The sequence below is a fragment of the Ranitomeya variabilis genome, chromosome 2 (genome assembly GCF_051348905.1).
Source record: "Ranitomeya variabilis isolate aRanVar5 chromosome 2, aRanVar5.hap1, whole genome shotgun sequence".
In the NCBI taxonomy this organism is placed as follows: Eukaryota; Metazoa; Chordata; class Amphibia; order Anura; family Dendrobatidae; genus Ranitomeya; species Ranitomeya variabilis.
This window is the reverse complement of record NC_135233.1, coordinates 203,412,850-203,437,339: the sequence shown is the minus strand read 5'-3', so window position 1 is coordinate 203,437,339 and position 24,490 is coordinate 203,412,850. Positions and strand designations below refer to the sequence as shown.

Here is a 24,490-nt window from a genome sequence, read left to right as displayed (position 1 = left end):
GCTGTACCTGCCTGCCTACCAGAGAGCCAGCCGAGCCCGCCTGCCTGCCAGTGTCTCTGTTGTACCCGTCTGCATGCCTGTGTCCCAGCCGTGCCTGCCTGTCTGCCAGAGTGCCAGCCATGCCCGCTTGCCTGTCTTTGTTCCGTTCCCCGGTGGGATCAGCAGCCACAGCCAGACACCACCCTGGAGTGGTACCTGGTAGTTTCCTATTGCACAAGTCTGACCTCACCATCAGAGGCTCCAGCGAACACCTAGGAAGCTACTTAGTTACGCCCCTTCCAGGGAAGTTTGGTCTGTGGTCCAGTGGGGCCACACCCCCGCACGCCCGCGCCAACCAGTCTCGGCATGAGGGTGACAGTTTGCACAGGCCATGGTCCCCGCTGAGTCCCATGTGCCTTCGCTCTCGGAGCAAGATGCACCAATCATTGTCTCTGATGCTATCTTTAATAAACTTCTGGCCTATGAAAAGCAAGCTCCTGTGGATCCGCCAAGGTACTATGGGGATCCAAACTGTGCCGTGTGTTCCTTTAGCAGTGTATGCTGAACTTTGAATGGTATGCTTCCGATTTCCCCTCTGATCTGTTCAAGGTGGCATACATAATGTCGTAACTAGCAGGAGATGCTTTGGAATGGATCAACCCCCTCTTTGAAGCAGGGAATCCCATCTTCACAAACTTGGAGGCCTTCCTGGCGGCCTTCCGTAAAGTCTTCGATATGCCTACTTCTGGGTCTCCTGAAAAGTCTTCCTCTCCAAGCTCACAGAGACGGTCCAGACAAAAGAAACCTGTGGGTAAACTGTCACTTCCGTCCATGACCGTCCAAGACTCACCTGTTCCACAACCTGCCAAAGCAGCCACCCGAGCAAGATCCAAGAGGTCTAATAAGAGAGGGCTGGCAAATCTGCAGCCTGAATCTGGTGCTGAGATTGAAATACGGTATCCCTGTGGTTGTAAACAACATTCAGATGGTCTTTTCCCTGTGAAGCCTGTACTCCAAAACCCTGGGCCAGTAGGAGAGGCTGCCCCTGGTGAGAGAACTTCCTCTCCATCTAAGTTAATGACTGTTTTGCTGCCTTCTGGGAGCTTTGGTGTATTTAAGCCGCCTATAATACGGAGTCAGTGTATGGTCTCCATTTTACAGCTCCAGAACCTGTTGTGGGCGTTGCCTGATAATGGCTAAGCCCTGCTAAAGAGCAGTCTAGTCCTGCAAGGACAACTACAACTCCAAGTTGGAGCCTTATACACAAAGAAGTTTGTTTTCCGTATGCTGTCTGTTATGCCCATGGGTCATTCCTGTCTGGGTTTATATCCCTGTCTGGGTTTGCATTTTCTGCTGTGCATACTCTGTGTCTTGCTTTGCTCTGCTTTGCACTCTGTGTCTTGTTTTGCTCTGCTTTCGGCTCCGCTCTCTGCGACCTTGCTTTGCTCCTTGCTCTGCATTCTGTGACCTTGCTCTGCACTCTGTAGTTTTGCTCTCGGCTCTGCACTCTGTGTCTTCCTCTGTGCTCTGACTTTGCTCTGCTCTCAGCTCTGCACTCTGTGGCTTTGCTCTCAGCTCTGCTCTCTGTAGCTTTGCTCTGCACTTTGCTCTGTACTCTGACTTTGCTCTGCACTCTGTGGCCCTGCTCTGCGGCTCCGCTCAGCTCTCGCGCTGCGGCTCCACTTCTTGTGGTTCTACTTTGCTCTGCTCCTTGCGGTTCTACCTGGCTCCACTCCTTGCGGTTCTACTTCTCCCACTCTTGGCTCTGCCTCCTGCATTTCTGCACTTGGCTCCACCTCCAGCTCTTGGCTCCACCTCCTGCGTTTCTGCACTTGGCTCCGCCTCCAGCTCTTGGCTCCGCCTCCTGCGTTTCTGTGCTTGGCTCCGCCTCCTGCTCTTGGCTCCGCCTCCTGTGTTTCTGTGCTGGGCTCCGCCTCCTGCGTTTTGTGTTCTTCTCTCTAGCTCCTGTGCTTTCGCTCTGCATTCGCTCTTGCGTTCTTTCTTTACCTATTCTTAAGTCCTCCTGTCTGAACAGGTTCTTACCTGTTTTACATACTTTCCTGCAGACCAGTCCCTACCGGTTCTTCCAGTGTACCAATCTTGTCTGCCTGTCCTGCCAGAGAGCCAGCTGTACCTGCCTGCCTACCAGAGAGCCAGCCGTGCCCGCCTGCCTGCCAGTGTCTCTGTTGTACCTGTCTGCCTGCCTGTGTCCTAGCCGTGCCTGCCTGTCTGCCAGAGTGCCAGCCGTGCTCGCTTGCCTATGTTCCGTTCCCCGGTGGGATCAGCAGCCACAGCCAGACACTACCCTGGGATGGTACCTGGTAGCTTCCTGCCGCACAAGCCTGACCTTACCATCAGAGGCTCCAGCGAACACCTAGGAAGCTACCTAGTTACGCCCCTTCCAGGGAAGTTTGGTCTGTGGTCCAGTGGGGCCACACCCCCGCACGCCCGAGCCAACCAGTCTCGGCGTGAGCGTGACAATTATACAAACTAAAGAATACCAATAACAGATTCATTTATATATTCATGGGAAAAGAATGCAACTTTTATTTTATCCATTTAAATCCCAGCACTTTCCATGCTTTCTATGCTTCAGAGTCCAGTGGGCGGCAGCTATATATCAAAAGTGGGACCACCCACTGGACTACAAAAGATCAATCTGCTGTGCTCCTCCTTCTTTATACTATACTGCCCTGATATAGGACCTCATACTCAACATGACAAGATACTTTCAAGTTCCCAATGAGGCATCAGATGGGTGAAATGTATTTGGTTTCTGTGTGTTCAGATTAATTTTTCATCCAGGCACTCAAAATTCCTCTCCAGTCTGAAAATGTGTGGGTGTCTATGGTAGGGAAAACAGTAAGCTTTTTCCATGATTAAAACTCTATATAAATATCTGTGTGGTACAGACATTGCATGCCTCATTATTAAGTATCCACCTACACAACACACTGGAGTTTTATTTCAGCAATCACCTAGGTTCTTATTAACAGAGTGCCAAAGATAGTTAGCAAGTGACAGAAAGACTAAATATATTCAGTCCACATCAGGTCGCTGTAAATCCCTGGAAATAAGATAGCTGCTGCCTGACATTGATCTCTAGGAATTCATTACATTTTAATAATGAAGCTTTGTGAGACGTCCACATATTCTTACCGCAGACATCACTAGTTTCTGAGAAGGCGAGAAATGATGTGTAAAAAGTAACGAAAAAATTGTGTTGACTTCCAAAATCAAAGTGTAGGGAATCATCATTTCCTTTATTTTTCCCAAACCATTTTCCATCTGTGCAGAACGTTATTAGTAACTGTGGTTTACCAAGAAATCTGCCTCCAACAGCAAAAATAAATTGGATGAGAAGTGACCACATCAGCAGTCAAAAATGAACCTTTTTTAAAAAAAAATATATATATTTTTTTTTACTTTTCGGATTATGTAAAATAAATTAGTAGAAAGATTTCCATCCTAATCAGTAAAAGACTTGAATATGGACGCTTTGAAGTTTAATTCTAAGCCGTTAACTACTCTATGTGTATGTAACTGTCACATTGCAACGGGAAAGGTCATAAATAAAAGTTTATGGCCGGACCTCTGGCTCTTCAGTACAAAGCAATGAAAACGTAATTGTAGGATATTAAATATAATCAATCACAACTCAGGAACAGTACATGATATACGCGGCGAGAATCAGAAATACAATAAGTCGAAGTCACATTATTGTCTAGTGATATTATCTATTCTATGAGCTGAAAACCCGAAACACGGTGACACATCAGCTACAATCTCTCACCGAGATGCAGAAGAAAACCTGTCGTTCCATCATACTATGAGGCCGAAGATACACGTGGATCGTTTGTTACGGTATGTAAACTCGCCGGTAGCTCGAGAATACTTTCCATTTGTAGGATATCTCCAAATTAAAAAAGTGGCACAAAAGGAAAAGTAATAGGGGAGGGGACAAATGATAGTTAAAAAAAATGAATGAAATAAAATAATTAAAATAAAGTATATAAAAACATTTTGCAAGGGGCTCTTAAAAGTAGATTATTCCATGGAGGATCAAGTATGAGTCGAATTGCCTGAAATGCGTGGTTCGAAAAAAATAATAATCGGGCACCATTTCTTACACTTGTGAAGCATCAGAGAGTGGGGTGCCTGGGCCTGCCCATAATACTCACCAGCTAGGATAACACATCTCAGTGTATCAGGTGGAATATCTTGCCTTTTACAGTAGTGGTCAGTGTCTTGGTAATCACAGATCAGCGATCCCCAGTGAAGTACAGTTGGGCACAAGGCTAGTAGTATGTGGGACAGAGAGGAATTCCTTCTCCAGATTCAGAAAGTGAATCAGAAAGATCATATTTAAATGTATTATACTTGTGTTCTCTCTCCTACATCTCCAGAGTCACTGCGTAAGTCTCTGGAGATGGAGCACTTTGAGAACTGATTCATTTTCGCAAAGGTAAAAACTACCTTGCCTGGCACCATTTCCTACACTGGTGAAGAATCAGAAAGCAGGTAGAAGTAACTTTAGGACAGCCTAAGTACGGTTTATATAGAAAGTGGTTTAGCAGTAGTATAAGGCTTAGGATAGGTTTAGGCTATAGGATTTGAAATCGTTAATGATGGAACTAGCCCAGTGGGTGGGAATTAGTGTTAAGGTTGGACACTTCCTGCTAGTATGTGGTTACAGACATGCAGTGTCAAGGCCAAGTTCTGGTGCAGTGGGCTGCTAGGGGCAGCATGGGCCAAACATTTGAGGAAGTGGGAGGCCATACTGATATCCCTTGTGAACTTTCCTGTAACGTCTGCAGCCTAGGGCAGATATTAAGGAACGGGCCTGGTCTTCTGACATCTCGAGCTCGGTGGATGTGGAATTACGAAGGGGGCAGGTGGCCGGTCTCGGGTGCACTGCTTCAGTGGACAGGAGATCCCTGAGGCTGAGTCAGTGGGTTTGGATATAGTCCAAGATAAATAAGTGGCAGGGCTGAAGAGGTATTGTGCTTAAGAGGAAGGAAACGTGAGATGCTGAGCCCTATCCCAACTGTCACTACCTGATGAACTTGAACTGACCAGTAAATGTTTGAATCTGGCAAAGAACTTGGCATCACCTGAATTATGTGCAGTAGCTATTGAGGCCTGGAGGCAGTGGAGGTCTACAGCCTACAAGTGAATGTAATGAACACCACACCCTACAGCACAGTGAGACTATGACACCGTTTCTCTATAACGTGCTAGAGCATAACCGGAGAGAAGCTCGGTCATGACTACCTCTCTGCTTCACTTTACACCTGTACTACCAGAAATTATCTTTTCCCAGTGGAGCACAGTAAGACACAACACTAGTAGTATATATGACAGAGCAGGACTCCTTCTCCAGATTCAACGGTTAGATGAACTAAATTAGAAAGATTGTAGTGTTCTCCGTCCTCCATCTCCTGAGTCACTGGGTGAGTCTCTAGAGATCGAACACTTTTGGAAGCACCATCTGGACATCTTTGGCAGTGCGAGGAATAATTCAGAGTGAACCTTGATGCTTCCTTCATTCCAAGACTTTGCAGAAGAACCGCTGGTCAGATACTAATTTATCAGCATGTGACAATGTTTCTAGAGATATGATGACATCACTTGCTAAAGCTTTAATACCCCTCTAACATAATGTGTTAACATTTTAATAGGCTATTGACAAAATTCCCATAAGAACTGCTATCAGGACCTCAAAAATCTTCAGATGTCATGTAAGAATCTGATTTATGTCCAAGAAGTATCGTTTCTCCTTGCGGAGATTGACATGCTAAGCATGCCGAGATGAGGAGTCTTAAAGCCGCAATGTTCCTCTGGGAAATACGCAAATTGTCTTTTCAGAGAGGAAGAGGACTAGATCTCTAGTGCCACCTATTGGAAGTAGCAATCCTAAAAGTCAATGTCAGCCCTTTAACGAGCCTTGTCACATGACTTAGGATAGGCTTTTATCCTAAGTCATGTGACAAGGCTCGTTAAAGGGTTGACATTGACTGTTAGGATGGCTACTTCCAATAGGTGGCACTAGAGTTCTAGTCCCCTTCCTCTCTGAAGAGACAATTTTCTGATTTATGTATGATGCAGAAATCTTGTGTCAAGAGTATTGTTAGATTTTCAATGTAAGATTGGTGATGGTCTGACTCGAGGCACCTCCACCGGTGGTGGTCGATATATACATTGAATGGAGGTGCATTGCTCAATGTGTAGCAGCCTCGACCAGGTACAGCAGATTAGCTCCATATCGGAGAATTGTAAGCCCCATTTTGGCATTGAAGGTTGACCAATTTCTTGAGAATAATTTTTAAATACTAGATGTACTAAAAGTTTTATGGAAGAAAAATGATCCTGAAATCAATGGCTTTACTGCATCGTGAAATCCATCATACAAATGATAAATTGGATTTTGTGGGTTTGTGCATAGAGCATTTGTAAAGTAGAAGGATTATCAAGGCTTATATACCTTAAACATTTGTGACAGTTGTGCCCTCAGTAGCAAAAATATTCCATCTGTTCCCCATTATAACCAGTGTAACAAGAAGAGGAGGGGGAACTATGTGAATACAATGCCCAGTAACGTAACACAGGCTGGTTTGCTGCCAGAGTTGCTTCCCCTTGTGTATTGTACCTCCCAACCCTCGGGCAGCACACTCTCTAACAAGAGCGCGTGTCTTTATTGCTTTGCGGTATGGGTATTGTGTAGCACCTCTTGGCAGAACCAGACAAAATAAGTTGTTATCCTTAGAAACCTGAGCGTGCATTGGGAATATCGGATCCTGGCTCCTTTATCCTGTTTTATGTATCGTCTCAAATTGGATTATGAGTTCTTCCATTTTAATGATATATTGAATTTGCTTACTGTGGATTGCACTGGAAGATGCAGTGCTGAACCTCACATTACTATCAGCCTAAATAAAATATTCCCTTCTAAATTCAATTTCTTTTAATCTAAATAGGCATTATCTCATTTATTGAAGGGGGTCTCCATTTTCCTGTCCTCCAGATGCAGTTTCTTTAAAAAAAAAAGGAGGAGGGGGTGAGAATTTGATTTTCTGCTCCTACTCTCCTATGTGTCAAATTGCAGCAAGAGGGGGCGGGTATTTGACTCTCTGCTCCTGCTCTCCTATCTGAAAAAAAATATCAGCAGGAGTACAGTAAGTATAAGTCTTCCCAAGGAGTCCCTATGGGTAATTTATGAGGTGGTCCACACTTGGGGGCTGCTCTTATTAGGGCTGGAGCAATATAGGAGCACAACAAGGAGCTTTAGAGGATAAGAGCAACTTCTCCCTCCCTCTCCCTATTATCATTATCCTCCTTCTGCTCCTACCTGGTGAACATGTGACAGAAAACAGAAATAAGAAACAACACTGGTGAGATCAAACCCATTTTTACAATGAGAATTGATTAATTTGAGCGCTAGCATTTTATATACAGTACAGACCAAAAGTTTGAACACGTTCTCATTTCAAGATTTTTCTGTATTTTCATGACTATGAAAATTGTACATTCACACTGAAGGCATCAAAACTATGAATTAACACATTATATACCTAACAAAAAAGTGTGAAACAACTGAAATTATATCTTAAGTTCTAGGTTCATCAAAGTAGCCACCTTTTGCGTTGATGACTGCTTTGCACACTCTTGGCATTCTCTTGATGAGCTTCCAGAGGTAGTCACCGGGAATGGTCTTCCAACAATCTTGAAGGAGTTCCCAGAGATGCTTAGCACTTGTTGGCCCTTTTTCCTTCATTCTGTGGTCCAGCTCACCCCAAACCATCTCACCAGTACCCCATCACTCTCCTTCTTGGTCAAATAGCCCTTACACAGCCTGGAGGTGTGTTTGGGGTCATTGTCCTGTTGAAAATAAATTATGGTCCAACTAAACGCAAACCGGATGGAATAGCATGCTGCTGCAAGATGCTGTGGTAGCCATGCTGGTTCATTATGCCTTCAATTTTGAAGAAATCCCCAACAGTGTCACCAGCAGAGTACCCCCACACCATCACACCTCCTCCTCCATGCTTCACGGTGGGAACCAGGCATGTAGAGTCCATCCGTTCACCTTTTCTCCAAATTTGAACTCATCAGGCCAATGCACAGATTTCTACTCGTCTAATGTCCATTCCTTGTGTTCTTTAGCCCAAACAAGTCTCTTCTGCTTGTTGCCTGTCCTTAGCAGTGGTTTCCTAGCAGCTATTTTACCATGAAGGCCTGCTGCACAAAGTCTCCTCTTAACAGTTGTTGTAGAGATGTGTCTGCTGGTAGAACTCTGTGTGGCATTGACCTGGTCTCTAATCTGAGCTGCTGTTAACCTGCGATTTCTGAGGCTGTTGACTTGGATAAACTTATCCTCAGAAGCAGAGGTGACTCTTGTCTTCCTTTCCTGGGGCGGTCCTCATGTGAGCCAGTTTCTTTGTGCGCTTGATGGTTTTTGCCACTGCACTTGGGGACACTTTCAAAGTTTTCCCAATTTTTTCGGACTGACTGACCTTCATTTCTTAAAGTAATGATGGCCACTCGTTTTTCTTTACTTAGCTACTTTTTTCTTGCCATAATACAACAAATTCTAACAGTCTGTTCAGTAGGACTATCAGCTGTGTATCCACCAGACTTCTGCACAACACAACTGGTGGTCCCAACCCCATTTATAAGGCAAGAAATCCCACTCATTAAACCTGACAGGGCACACCTGTGAAGTGAAAACCATTCCCGGTGACTACCTCTTGAAGCTCATCAAGAGAATGCCAAGAGTGTGCAAAGCAGTCATCAAAGCAAAAGGTGGCTACTTTGAAGAACCTAGAATATAAGACATAATTTCAGTTGTTTCACATTTTTTTGTTAAGTATATAATTCCACATGTGTTAATTCATAGTTTTGATGCCTTCAGTGTGAATGTACAATTTTCATAGTCATGAAAATACAGAAAAATCTTTAAATGAGAAGGTGTGTCCAAACTTTTGGTCTGTACTGTATGTTGTCTTGATTGTCTATCATGTGCATTTTGGCCACTAACCTTTTAGGGTAACAATTAAAAGTTATGTTCTGTCTATTTTCCTTGCCCTGCTGAAACTTTACAGCTCTCCTATCTGTCAAATTGCATTAAAGGGGGAAGGTATTTGACTCTCTGCTCCTGCTCTTCTATCGGTCAAATTGCAGGAAGAGGGGGCAGGTATTTGACTCTCTGTTCCTGTTCTCCAATCTGTTACATTGCATACAGGCATAACAAAGAGGCAAACTATCAGTTCAGGGAAGACAAGTCATTGGACAATAGTAGGTGCAGTGCATGTTGGGAAATGAGAAGTCCAAGCACCTATAATGCTGGCATAATGCTGATAAAGAATAACCTCTTTCCCTTAAAAAGATTGAATGGAAAGTTACAGAGCTTGAGATTCAGGACAGTTCCTGGACAAATTTAACAAATATTTGCCCTAAAATCACTTTTGTAAGGGGAAGTTGTAAGCAATACAATGCTGTTCTATAAGGGCACCTTTAGTGCCTCAAGTAGACAGCGACTCTCCCTAAAGATAGATGATGATATGCAAGGGCAGGAGGATAAATAATGGTCATTTATGAAAGTAAATTCTTAGAATTTACATCTGGAATGCAGAAATCTAAAAAAAAACGCTTGGTTGTAATGTGGTATATTAAGTTTAGAATTAATTATAAACGATATATATTTAGCTGTTTTTCTATCAAATATAGTTTTTAGAGATATTTATGCAAATTTGTACTCGTTCATGCAGCAGATGTATCCAACCCACACTATTTGATTATCCATATTTCTAAGTAAATGAGGTTTGGCATATTATTCATTTCTCCGGGAATTACACTCGAGCTTAAATCGCAATGATAATTTATGTAAAATTTAATTTTACTGCACATTGAGAATGTATTCATCATGGGCAGCAAAACTACTTGTTTCTACTACTAATGAAGCCGATGGGTCTTTTCTATGGGGTGGGGTTTCAAGGGTCTAAATTTTCATTTTCAAAATCGAGGTTAACCATTTCAGGACTGGCCCATTTTTCCCCTTTCTAACCAAGCGCAATTTCAGGTGTGTGTGTGGCAGAGATTTGTACATGTGCTCTTAAAAGTTATAGATTTTTTTTTCTCTTTCAGATAACTTTGACTCTTGTTTTTTATTTTTTTGGTGATAGAGAGAAATGCAAAAATAGAAAAGAAGTGTTTTTTTTATTATTTTAGATTTTTTTTACACTCACCAAGTGCATCTAATAAACATTTTGAGCTGTGTTTCCCTTTCTGCAGAGATTATTTTTATATACTGATCCTATTTTGCTTTTTAATGGGGGCGAGGCAAAAACAGCAATATGGACAGTTTTGGTTTTGTTTGTTTTTTTCCCTTGCTTTTTTACTTTACTTTTCTAATTTATTTCCCACATTTCAGCATGCCCCCATAAAGTCTGAAAAGGTGGAATTTAATATATTAATCATTTTTTTTTACATTTCTGATTTCAACTGTAACTATGGCGGGACTATTAGCTCCAGTTTCAGGGGAAGTTCAGCCCCCCTTAAGATTTTAAAAGTTGTAATTTAACATAATAATATATTTTTTTTTCATTTCAGGGGGAAATTCAGTCTCCTGATTGAATCTCCCTAGACCCAGCAGCTCCTGTTCCCTCTCTACACCCAATGATCACATGATTGCTGGGTCTGCAGGAGAAAGCACTGGCAGTGCAATATAACCTGCATACACAGCACTTGTTCAGAATAGTGTGTACAGCAATCAGGAAGGCAGAGATAGCAATAAACCATCTCTGCCTTCTTTATGAGACCGGCTGTGTCTGACAGTTGGCTCCTCGCTTCTGCAGCTATAAGATCTCATGTAAGCAACTTACTTTGCATTGACATTTTGAAATGTCAGTGCAGAGTAAAGTGTGGACTGTCAGAAAATTTAATGTCTATGGGTGATCTGATAATGGTAAAGAATAACCATCATTTTATAAATGAATAGCAAATGTGAAAATAAGCAACTTTGTGATATAATTTAGCAGAGAAATCTGCTTATTTCACTCTCAATTCATGGATAAATTCTGTAAAATCTGTATTCAATGAAGATAGATTCTTCAATTATGAAGATAGGAGATGACAGTTGATGCTTTAAAAGTCCAATGGAGAGGGGAGAGGGAGGAGGGAGGAGCACACAGACCTTCTGCTGTAAGTTCCCTTGGAAATGACAGCTACCATTCTCCATAGAACATTATGAGCACCAAGTGTCATCTCCTATCTCAGTGAAGGAAAAATCTGTATTCACTGAATGCAGATTTTTTTCCGTGAATTAAACATTCTGAAAATGAATGATTAGTCCAGCAGGAGAAAAAAAAAAAGATTTCTGTAATAACATTTATTACAAAGTTTCTTATTTATTGATTCTTTGAGAAAAAAAAATTCCTTTGAGTGCAAATTGGATATCTGTCTCAATTAACAAAGACTATTCTTAGAGAAGACAGCTCAAACACTATACGTGGTAGTCATTTAAAAAATAATGCTGAAAATCATTCCCTATAGTTTTACAGATACAGGTCGGTATGGCCAAAAAGAAAACTGGCCAAGCTTGATCATTGGCTGTACGTGTTTGATTGACAGGTCTACTTAATGTATAAATTTATTTTACTTTTTGAGTGTCATTTTTCAAGGGAATAAAACTTGTTTCCTTCATTATTAAAATGGGAAGAATGATTGGTATGTGGAAGTCGTGTAAAATAAAATGGAAATATTGTGTTGGAGCTAGACGTGTCGTCAAGCACCCACTTCTGTACTGGCCGATGCAAGGCATTTACATATGCCTGACGCACGATAATGGAACATTTGAGTGGAGGAAAGTGTAGGATCTCTTGGCATACTTTCACTATTTATACACCCAACCTGTATGTGAAAATATCTCAGGAATGTGTCCTTTGTTGGGTCAGTCGTTGACAGCATCTTCTCATTCTCCCTAGCTAGAATTTCTAGACATGGCAGTTCTCGGCATCTCTTGGAGTGGAAAGGGGGTTTCAAAAGAAAGATGCCTTTTGCTCAGAATCCCCCATCTAGTGTCTAGTCAAGTGTTCCCCAACTCCGGTCCGCAAAAGCCACCAACAGGTCATGTTTTCAGGATTTCCTTAAAATTGCACAGGTGATGGCATTATCACCTCTTCAATACTAAGGAAGTCCTGAAAACATGACCTGTTGGTGGCTCTTGAGGACTCTAGTCCTTCTTTAAACAAACGGCTCATTCATTTTACACAGCATCGTGCAATGGATGGTCCAGGACTTCCATATGGATGAATATTCTGTAATGTCTGGTTGAAGGTGGTTCGGACACCAGGAATCCCTACAAATCAATTGCTTGCAGCTCCTAGGGCTTTCGGATGTAAGCAATGCACAGCAGTATTGGACATACCTTTTGGGCAACCTATGCAGAGGCCAAAGAAGTAAGGGGACCACTGTGAATTCCAGCTCTGAACACTGTGTATATCTGGTGGCCATGAGAGCTGGAAACATCTGACCAAACAAAATGACTAATATAGGACATCCATCAGTTAGATATTGCTGACTTTGCCTAAGAATATGTAATGTATATGTAAATCTTGGGCAATTCTTTTAATTTTGTCTTTTGACATTGTACTTTAAAGATCTTTTTAATAAGTAACATTATTTCAAACATTATTCCAGACCTCATCCATATTTTGTGCCTGAGACTGTCTACTACTTTGGAGAAGCACTGGTACTTCAGGTATTATAATTTGTTGTCTTTAGCATTAGTCACCCTATTTGGGCTTTTTCTCTTCTTTTATGCGTCATCTATGATATACAAGCTCGGGAAATACTTAAAATAGCCCAAGGAGGTTTCCTTACATGTTGGAAAATACCTAATTATCTCACACAAAGAAAGAAATGACAAAATCTGCAGCAAGTGGTGATGACATGGAGGGGAGGTCTGAAAATAGTAAGATGTCTCAGTAACCACAGGTGGGCTTCTCACCATGAATGGCCCCGAGAAGACAGATAAAAACAGTCACTTCAATCATTGTTCTTGGCCACACAGATCTGTCACGTATGTCAATGTGAACGTGATCCTTACAGTTGTCTCCATTTTCATTCTTCTAACTCAGCATTTTTCTAAATAGGGCCACAACTGATTTTATATTTGGAAGTCTAATATCATCAGACCATCATCATATTATTCTGATTTTTAGGTGGGGGCCCAAAATCTATTTTTCATTCATAAATTTACTCTGTACTATTCTGGCTATGTGAGGCATTTTTATTCTGGGAGCTCTGCAGCTTCAAAGTCATATGTGAGTGATAGTTAGTGATATGGCTGCATACCATTGAATGTCTCTAGCAGATTGACCATTCCACAGGGCACTGTCTGTATAAATTGTGTAGGAGGCATTCATAATCATGCTTCAAGCTAAAATAAATACTCTATATATGGATGAATGGACTCAACTTGAGATCTCCAGAATGTAAAGTGTTAACAACTTGCACTAGAGAACATGGACTACCCTTCATAAAGTTATTAAAACTTTCCCTATAAATCTTGATGTAGGTGCATAAATGCTGATTCTAAGGGTGTGTCACTTACTGGGCTGTTTGCTGTGATTTTAATAAAATTGCGACTTTTATCAGCAGGAGATTATCACTAGAGGACTAGTAAACCTGCTTCCTGCTAGTCCAACCACACCCCCATCACTGATTGGCCGCTTTTTTCCTATGCACATGGTACACAGGAAGCACCCAATCAGTGGTGTGGGCGGGGTTATGCACAGCTCAGCATTCAGCTAAGTGGTAGATCTGCAGCAGAGAAAACTGTAATTTAATCAAAACTAAATCAAACAACCCAATAAGTGAAACATTGCTGGAATCAGGGTCTCTACCCCTACATCATACTGATTGGGTAGCAGAAACCTGGTGACATTTTACAAATCAACAGAAATTAAATCTTTATATACCTCATATAATAGCCAGACATATGGAATTTAAATATATCTGTATATACATTAATTTGATGAAGTTTATAATGTGCACATAATGCCACTGTTGCCCTAGGCAGTGTCATATAGGTGGCACCTGCTCCAGTTAAAAAAGTAAAAAGTAAAGAGAAAAACAGAAAAAAGCGCTTATCAAGTAGGTGATTATGACAATAGAGACATTGCCTGAATTGTAAGGTTCTCATCTTATGGGGTTGTGCAGGAATGGGCACAACTCAGTGTAAACATTGACGGTGCTCATGCCAATGACCTTTCCTGGTGGTGTAGCTGCCACTCTACACTTGCGCAGGGTTACAGTTGGCTTATATCTGCTTCCTTGAAAATAAAAGGTGCTGGTATTCAATGATAAGGATCCATCTATGACAGTGATAAGCTGGTTTTATTGAACAAGTCTCCTACCACAACATGTTTCAGACCTCTTCTACAAGTCTCTCACTATAATGTGTTTCAGGGCTCTCCTACAAGTCTCTTACTATAACACATTTTAGACCTCTCCTACAAGTTTCTTACTACAACACGTTTCAGGGCTCTCCTACAAGTCTCTTACTATAACACATTTTAGACCTCTCCTACAAGTCTCCTACTACAACGTGTTTCAGTGCTCTCCTACAAGTTTCTTACTACAACGTGTTTCAGTGCTCTCCTACAAGTCTCTTACTACAACGTGTTTCAGTGCTCTCCTACAAGTTTCTTACTACAACGTGTTTCAGTGCTCTCCTACAAGTCTCTTACTACAACGTGTTTCAGTGCTTTCCTACAAGTTTCTTACTACAACGTGTTTCAGTGCTCTCCTACAAGTTTCTTACTACAACGTGTTTCAGTGCTCTCCTACAAGTCTCTTACTACAACGTGTTTCAGTGCTCTCCTACAAGTCTCTTACTACAACGTGTTTCAGGGCTCTACTACAAGTCTCTTACTACAACATGTTTCAGGGCTCTCCTACAAGTCTCTTACTATAACACATTTTAGACCTCTCCTACAAGTTTCTTACTACAACACGTTTCAGGGCTCTCCTACATGTCACTTACTATAACACATTTCAGTGCTCTCCTACATGTCACTTACTACAACATGTTTCAGGGCTCTCCTACAAGTCTCTTACTACAACACGTTTCAGACATCTCCTACAAGTCTCTTACTACAACGCATTTTCAGTGCTCTCCTACATGTCTCTTACTACAACATGTTTCAGGGCTCTCCTACAAGTCTCTCCTACTTGTAAAAGGAGTGAGAGAACCCCAAAATGCGTTGTATTATTAAACTTGCTGAATATAGCTAATTTACCACCGTTATTGATAAATGTCTATCACTGGATGCGAGCACCCTTTATTGCCCAAGTAGCAGAGTTTAACTATAACGCCATTCTAGTTTCCTAGTAAAAAAAATTGACCTCTCTCGCCCAATAATCTCATTACAAAAGTCCCTGTAAAAGAGCACTAGTCCCTAAACAATGGTCAGGTCACTACATTTCAATAATGGACATGGAGTGGTCAAAAAGTAAAGCCAGGTGAGGATATTTGCATACAAGAATACCTCCGCTCCTACATATGGCTGCAGGAGTCCCCTGCCTTTCTGTAGACTTACACTTCCAGTAGGTAGGGTTAGGTGACCATTGCTGACAATAAGCAGCTGCTGATCAAGTGCAACTTTGACATTTAGTCTGAACAGAAAGAAATATTAAGGGTAATACATACACGGCCTCGATAGCGCCATTAATTCATGTCGTTGTTTGGGCAGCATGAATAAGAAAACGGGCTCTTCTTTATCCTTTCATCTTCTCCACTAAGAGTAGCGTGGAATAAAGTCCCTTCTTAATTTGGATTCAGGTTTCCATAAAGGTTTGCCTTAAGGAGGTGACTGTAGACTTGTGAATTCTCACAGTGCGCAGTCAAAATACTCCTGTGCTTGCGCTGGAAGCAGGCGGGAGCATCACCACAAGTATGTGATTTGCCTACATGCTATCACATGTCGACTAGATGTGCTTGGCAACACTGTATACAAACTATACAAGTGAATTGATATGTCTAGTTGGAATGTGGCAGGAAGTATGCAAATTACGCAGGAAAAGGAGAATCCTGACAGCAACCACTGTGCGCGCTAGGAGTATTCACCTATCTACAGTGACATAGAGTGACTTCAGACTTGAGCCCCAAAACTGAACAACCCCTTTAAATCTGTTGGATGAGATTACCTCTTTTAAATAAAACCTATTGACTCAGGAAGTCTTCAGCCAAAACTTTACTTGTAGCAATGTCGGCATCCTTTTTGCTTACTGCATTGGAAATTAGAACCATTCCTGGAAGGTGTTGTTGGCCTACAAACATCACACACCCAGAAATTTGTGCTTCCTTCCAAGTGTTTAAGCTTCATCCGTCAAACGAGTCTTTCCATTTTCACGCTCAGCTTTGCTTCCAGTGGCAGATACAGTTTTTATAGGATTGCCGTTCGCAGTTAATTCCATTTTTCCAGAAGTTTATTCTTCTTTCAAGTGGATGTCAGAAATGGTTATTTCAGCCTATACATACCGACATTATAGCTGCGAATGACTGTACAAACACGCTTAATGTCATTCTCCAATGTTCAGGTTGTGAGCTGAACATATATACACTTGTCCTCCATGTCAAAGAGATTTCTGACAAATTTAGCAAAAGAGAAATACGATATATAAGGGAAGATTAGGCGGCTGTAACTTTGCGCTACCGTACTTTCTGGTCTTACAAAGCAAGCTCTTAAAAGGAAGGCGGATCAGCTGCTCAAACAAAGTTGCTTCTGCTTTCCTTGCCTTAGGGAGACGACTTGCAGACACTTGCGGGACTAACCTAGTTCTTAGGCAATGTTCTCGCCAGCAGTAATAAAGTGGATGAAAGTGTCGGAACACTGATTAAAGTTAACATACAAAGTGTTGATAAGTTGTAAAACAATTTTTGATGGTAATATCTAAAGCTCACAAATTAAAGGCGTGCCCGCTAGTAATCGCACCCAGCGGTTGTACTATGAACAAGCAAATGTAAAATACAGTATCTTAAATTCTCCAGTAATGTTATATATTTTACACTCTGTGGTTACATTTGTTCCCAATAGGCAAAAACTGCCAACAATTATGACATTTGTTTATTTTTTTTTTTTTTGGTGGTGTTGCTTATTAGGTGTGAGAATACGACAGTTAATGCCAGGTGGGTGCCAGCAAGCTACTATACACAGGCTGAGGTATATGAATGCAGGGGTAGGTAATAATTTGCCTTTTTTTAGCCTTGTGAAAAAAAACCTTTCCTTTCTATGTCTCTAATTTAACTATATTTGATTTGTAATTTAATTATGTTATTCTTTAGACTATAGGATGCTCTTTTAGCAGGAAAAAATCTTGCTAAAATTTTTGTGTTTTATGGTCTGGAGGAAGCTTCCTATGAGTAAGGAAAACACTGACGTAGTCCTTTCTGATCATTGAGAAAAGCATGCAGCAGCAAAGTTCTCTCTTCTTCCGCCTAACACTGATCAGTCTGATTAGTGCAGGGCAGGAGAGAAAGTTTCCAGGACCTGCATGTATGCAAAGCACAGGTTCTGACTGGTTGAAAGACCTTTCATGTCATCTGATTAGCTACATGCCTGGAAGTATCTTCAAAATGTGGTAGTACACACACAGAATGGAAGCTGCAGCATAAGTGTGTTGATATAGCAGAGCTGTGTGTGCATGCATTTAGCAGAACTGTGTGTTTGCATGTAGCTGAGCTGAGTATAAACAGCAGAGTTGGATATGTATGTACTTTGCATTCAGCAGGGTTATACAGCAGGGTTATACAGTATATGTGTGTGTGCTGCAGAAAATGTGTTAATTTTGTGTACTCTAAAGTGAACAGATGAATTATTACCTCCTTTTTCTACCCTATGGAATTAAAATTTGTGATATTGAGATAATGGCAGTTTCAATTCCTTACACCGCCATAGAAGTTTTAATTAGTAGAACATTGTTTTTTTTCTACTTTCTGTATAAAAGTATATTAGTGTTACGAAGGCTAAAAGTAATAAAAAAACTAATAAATATATTAACCTCTACAATTACTTCTTTATATCTATATACAAATTGCCTCTTCAGAGAGGAAGAGGACTTGAACTCTATAGCACCACCTGTTGGAAGTAACAATACTACAAGTCACTATCAACCCTTTAACGAGTCTTGCTCCATGACTTAGGATAAAAACCAAATCAGAATCTCAATTTGCAGACACGGTGTTTGGGGCTATTTGCCCTCATCAGTGCAAAGTATGAGAATTTATTTGGCTAGGTGAGAGGATCTGGACTGAGGACTAAGGGGTAAGGTTTCCCCTGGTGAAAAGTGACATACCGGTTCCTTCTTTGAGAACCTCCAAAACATTTACATTTATATGAGAGGTCCAAGATTAAAACTAGGTGCCAGGATTGTTTTTCAGAAACAGTGGCACTTTTTCCCATGTATTTTGTCTTGATGTTGCATTTCAATCCAATTTGACCCAAGCATGAAACTTCTAGATAGGCATATTTGTAGATCCATTTACCAGCTCATATTTGTTGGAGTACACAACAGCAGCAGGCTTATGCCCATGTGCTTGAAGTTTCTCTAGACTGTATTGTTTGATCTCAGATTTCTTGGTGTGATATTTTTTTCCATGTTCTGATATTGCAGATATCGGTTACTGTAAGTCCCAAGAAAAACAGTTCATTCTCCATCAATGGTTGAAAGCTGAAGGATTTTTCTGAAAGCTGAAATCTGCAACAGCATTTATATGGGGTCTAATGATAGACATCGGACTTTGCTGAGACAACATTGGTAATATTTACAGGTTATGCACCATAGAGAATGTGTAGGCAAGTTAAGATTGCTGACCACTTTTTTAATTTCTCTTTTTTGGGTGATATAATGCATACAATCTGCACCTTCTTTTACAATTTCATCATTAGAAGTTACTTGAAACCAGCATCACCCATCAAAATTTCTTGTGTGCCCTAAGGTGGCTGACAATTCCAAATTTTAAGTCAGTTTGGACAGTGAGGGTAAAAATGTCTTCTCTCTTTCTTCTCTTGCTGTCTTTTGTCTTTCATCTGGTGCAAATGGGTGTGCTTAGTGGCCTGAGCTTTCAAGTTGCTGATGTCCTGGCTTGTTTTTAATGTGGGTATTCAGGGTACCCATGAACTGGTTCTTCTAACCACCTCATCTTCTCTGACCTCGGCTCAGTTCAGAGCAGAAGACTTATCTCAGAAGACATGAGATGGTCATTCTAATGCAGTGGCTTCTCTAGTGGACCTGGTTCTGCAGGAACATGGGTTTAGCACTGGTCACCAGAGCAGGCATCACTTGGTTAAACCTGGGTAACCACATAGGGGCTAAAGAGGTAAGGGGGCCCATTGCCATTTTAAAAGCAGATGGAATTGTGCATTATGATGAACTTTTGGACTGCAAAAGGACCCATATATTGTTCTTGCAGAGTGGCCCGCTTCTGACTGTGTCTGCCAGTGGCTGGTCATCTGCAGTGATCCTCCTAAAAGATGTAAAGCCACATTGTGACACTGCGATGATAAAAGTCTTTAACAGTCTTTGGGTCCGGTAAGTAATCAAGTTCCTTCTGCCTTACTGCATGGTAGTGAGTATTTTTGTTTAATTCTAGTTGGAAACTCCTGCTAAATAAAGTTTTATATTTGGACAAGAAGGCAAAGAAAACATTTCTGAAATGATAATGCTCAAGGAGTAGCAATGGCATACAATTCATATCAATGGCTCTCAGTAGACTGAGGGAAGCAGAAGAGTCAATCTATTAATTACAGAAACTGAAAGAAAAAGGCCCCCATATTCCTTAGATAACTGAGGTCCAAGCGTTCACTTGGCTGCCAACTCTCTGTACTGACTCTTCTAGGTTCTCGATTTACCACCTGGAAGGACAAAAGTATAAGCTTTCGATGTTCAACATGGTGAATTCTTCCCTCCCACGACATCATTGGTTGGAGGAGGATTGGGAGGTTCACATATTCATTAGATGGTCAATAGTTCTTATCAAAAATAAGCAAGTTCAGTTGACATTTCCCTAAAGCGTATGGGGGTCTTAAGAGAAAGAACAAAAGATGGAGTAGGCGGTTAAAGAACTGAAAGATAATAGTCCAAATAAGCCAGAATGAGCCATTTCTGTACTTTCAGATTTCAGCTTTTGATATATTGAAGATGAAGAGTTGTACATCAACATTGTCTACGTGTGGTGTCCAACAAGCATCTCCTTACCTGACTCTGGGTGGAGTGAAAAGGATTCATTTTATTGGTCTTCTAATACCCTACCACATATATAAACCAAGTACTAAAGAACAGGACCTCAGAATAGAACTGCCAATCATAAAAGTCAAAGTAGGTGAAAATATCCTTTGACTTTTCATGGTTTTGGTGCAAAAGGACACCTTCTTTTTTGCACATGTGCTATTGATCAAGTATTCACAAATTAATTGAGCTGTGGATCGCCATAGTTGCTAGAGCTGTCAATCAAACCACCACAGCAGTTCCATGCACATACTTTCTTCATATTTGAAACATTACCAATAATAGAGCAGTTGACACTCAACAGTAATGGATACACAAGTATTGTCTCCCTTCAGATGCAAAGTGGTCCACACTTTAATAAACTTTGTCAAGTGTGTGTATACTGTGTATAATACATGTTTTATTTATCATTTACCCCTAGTAAGTTGTGCCAGCACAGTTAAACTAGAAATAAACTAATCATGTAAGCACATAAATTCCCTCTTTTTACGAGTCAGCAAAAATAACCTCTCCAAGGAAAAAAGCCTAAAACTTTTGATACACAGAAAAGCAAAATTCAAGCTTTTTTTAAAGTTTTGTATTTGTAAAGACAACACTTAGCTGGTAACTACTGGACACAAAAAAATATGAAGAATTTACAAAAGTTTTTCTTGCTTGAATGATTCCATGACAGCAAGCTTCAGACCACTATTTACATGCCTGATTCAGTCTACCGACCACCGATGGCCGACCTGTGGTTCTCCAGTTGTTGCAAAACTGTTATAACCACTTCTACATGCTGCAACAGCTTGAGAACCACAGGTTGATGACTAATCCTAGTCAGGCTTTAGATAATGCCTTTCATTTTTAAGGAATTCTTCTGATTTTCTTAAGAAGGTAAACTTTTATAATTTTTTTCATATTTTCTAGCTTGGTGGGTGTATGGATCCAGAGATCCCCTCCAGTTGCTCAAACCACTGTGCAGAAGCACCGAAGGCAGACGTGCTCAGCACTAGTGATGAGCGAGTGTGCTTGGATAAGGTGTTATCAGAGCATGATCGAGTGCTAAGTTAACATTTTGGCATGCTCGAAAAATATGCTGGTGTCCTAATCCAGTATTTTTGGCAAGCTTGAAAAAAATGATTGAGTCACCGTGACTGCATATCTTGTGGCTTTTCGACAGCTGCAACACATGTAGGGATTGCCTGAAAAACAGGAAATCCCTGCATGTGTTGCGGCTGTTGAACAGCCACGAGACATGAAGCCACGGCAACATGAACATTTTTTGGGGGCATGCCAAAAATGCTTGATTAGGACACGAGTATGCTCAGACAACACATTATCCGAGCATGCCGGCTCATCATTTTTCAGCTCCTTTATGATGACGCACACGGCAGTGAACAGATCTGTAGATTTTCTACCGAGCATGTACACCACTGCGCATGTGCTCATATGCTTAATCTGTTGGTCAAAGTAGAAAGGCACATGCTCATCCAACCCTTCTCCTTAGCTACACTCCTGCTTTATAATTTCTGAAAACTACTTCCAAACTTAAAGAGTGACCGTCGTTTTCATTTTTATATGATAAATTAACGGTCCACAAGAGAATAAGCACCTTTGAATTATATCTTATCAGATACATCTGCTTCTTTCTCCTCCTATGTTAATCTTTCACTCTCAATTTATGGATGAAATCTGTAAAATCTGTGCTCAGTGAAAACAGATTTTGCTGTTACTTAGATATAACGACAGTTGGCGCTCAAAAGGTTTAATATAAGGGGAGGAGTTAGAAGCAGACATTCTGCTGCAAGCTCTCCTGAAACCACACCTACAGTTCTCCTTAAAACTTTATGAGCACCAACTGTCATCTCCTATCCCAGTTACAGAAAAGTCTATATTCACTGGAGACAGATTTTACCTGATCAATTGAGAATATTGAGAATGAATGATCAGTCCAGGAGGAGAAAGGAGCAGATTTCTCTGATAAGATTTATTACAAAGTTGCTTATTATCATTTGTACTATTGAAATATGGAAAAAAAGAAAAATGATGGTTACTCTTTAAGAGTAAAACAATAAAGAAACGATACAGAACTTTCATACACACAATGCTGGATCAACTTTAGACCTGTATTTAAATTATTTGTCTAAAGGCTCAGTGAGACATCCTTGATCATCGGTCCAAGCACTGCCTGAGCATGCATCTCCCAAACCGAGCATGACAGCCTCATAGAAATATATGAAGCTTTGAAGCTCGGGTGGAAAAAGCGCTACCAGTCCGTGCTCTACGATCTAAGATCAGACTGATGATCACAGACATTTGAAAGAGCCCTTAAAAAACTGTGGACAAACACGCACACACATAGAGCAGTATTGCCTAGTAAAGTGAAGTGAAAGGCGAGATTATGTGCTCACCTGGCAGTGTTGTGTGTAGGCACAATACCTGTACACGCTTGTAACAGCTGCTACTGCCCTGTGGCTGGAGGAGAAATTCTTATTCCAGATGATTAACAGTAGTGGAGGACAATATCACGTTGAACGGGATCGAAAAACCTTTTGTGTTCCAAAATTATTCTTTTTTTGTTCCAACGCGTTTCGACACCGAACCGACGCCATTCTCAAGGTAAAAAACAAGTACCACCAAGGATACTTGAACCAAGTATATTCAATTTTTTACCTTAAAAAATGCAGCAGTCTGGTGCTGAAATGCATTGGAACACTAAAGAATAATTTTGGAACACAAAAGGCATCTCATTTACCATAGTGCAGCCCATTCAGAGTGATATCCTCCATCCTCCCTTAGGCACATGTCCTGCCAACCTAACCCTAACTACATCCCTGGTTAGCCCAAAAATATCTGCAGATCAAACATTTTACATACTCAAATTTTTGAAAAACAAAACAATTCACTGAAGGACAGATCAAAAATGTTTGACCTGCAGATATTTTTGAGCTAACCAGAGATGCACTTAGGGTTAGGATGGCAGGACATGTGCCTAAGGGCTTTTCCATAGTAGAGGAGGATGATATCACTCTGAAGGGCTGTAATATGGTAAATGAGAAGCCTTTCATGCTCCAAAATCATTCTTTATTGTTCCAAAGTATTTTGGCACAGGACCGGCGCCTTTCTCAAGGTAAAAAACAAGCATCACCAAGGATACTTGGACCAAATATACTCAATTTTTACCCTGAAGAAGGCACCTGTCTGGTTCTGAAACGCGTTGGAACAATAAAGAATAATTTTGGAACACAAAAGGCTTCTCAATTACCGTAGCGCAGCCCGTTCAGAGTGATATCGTCCTCCTCTACTATGAAAACCCTCTTAAGGCACATATCCTGCCAACCTAACCCTAACTACATGTCTGGTTAGCCCAAAAATATCCGCAGGTCAAACATATTACATACTCTAAATTTTTGTAGAACGAAACAATTCCCTGAAGGACAGATCAAATTCTTATTTCTACATGGCGAGCAATCGAATTAATCACACAAAGGTTGCAATACGATCCCCACAACTCAAGTTACATGACATGAAAGAAAGGGATGCTTTATTTATAAAAAAGAAAGGAATGGTAAAGGATAGATGGAAATGGAGGTCATTGACAAGTCGGCTATTAACAGCAAAAACAACACTGCAAATAAGTCACTCAGAGAGCTGGACCACAAGGAGAGTATTCCAAAAATAAGTTTGAATGAGGAAAGTATGTGAGATGAATGGTACATCGAGGTCTGCCCATCCTGACTCACTCACTACTTTCTTGCTTGTACAAACATAATTCTGCATCTCCATTGAGATTTATAGGTTCCACGTGATATCAAAGACTAAGCAGTGTAGCCCTGTTCTGTATACAGTCAGAATTAAACTTTGTGTAAACTTTTCTTGGACAATGGGAAAAGTTTATTTCAGGTCCCTAGCAGAAGGAGAGAAAAACACTCCTTCCTAAATCTCTACGATCAGAGTTTCCATCATTGAAACTACTTAATATACAGTAGCAAAACTTTTTTTTTCTTTTTTTTCAATGCCCTGAGGACAAGTTAGTAATTCCCACAGAACAAAGCATCAAACTACGTTTTGTCAGCAAAAGGAGCACGACTATATCAGACAAACAACTAAGGCAACATACAAAGCATCAATTAACTTCTTAAGACATTTCATCATGTTTTCTTAACAAAAAAGACTAAAAACACAGCCATTTTTTTATTGACTATCCCATGAACCATGGAATCCTGGATTAAAAGTTTGA

At 40.8% G+C, this 24,490-nt stretch overlaps 1 protein-coding gene across 6 annotated transcripts in view; it reads right to left on the bottom strand.

Moving 5' to 3' along the window:
• TNC (tenascin C) overlaps positions 1-24,490 on the bottom strand; it is a 157,721-nt gene that overhangs the window by 132,398 nt on the left and 833 nt on the right. The window lies entirely within an intron of this gene.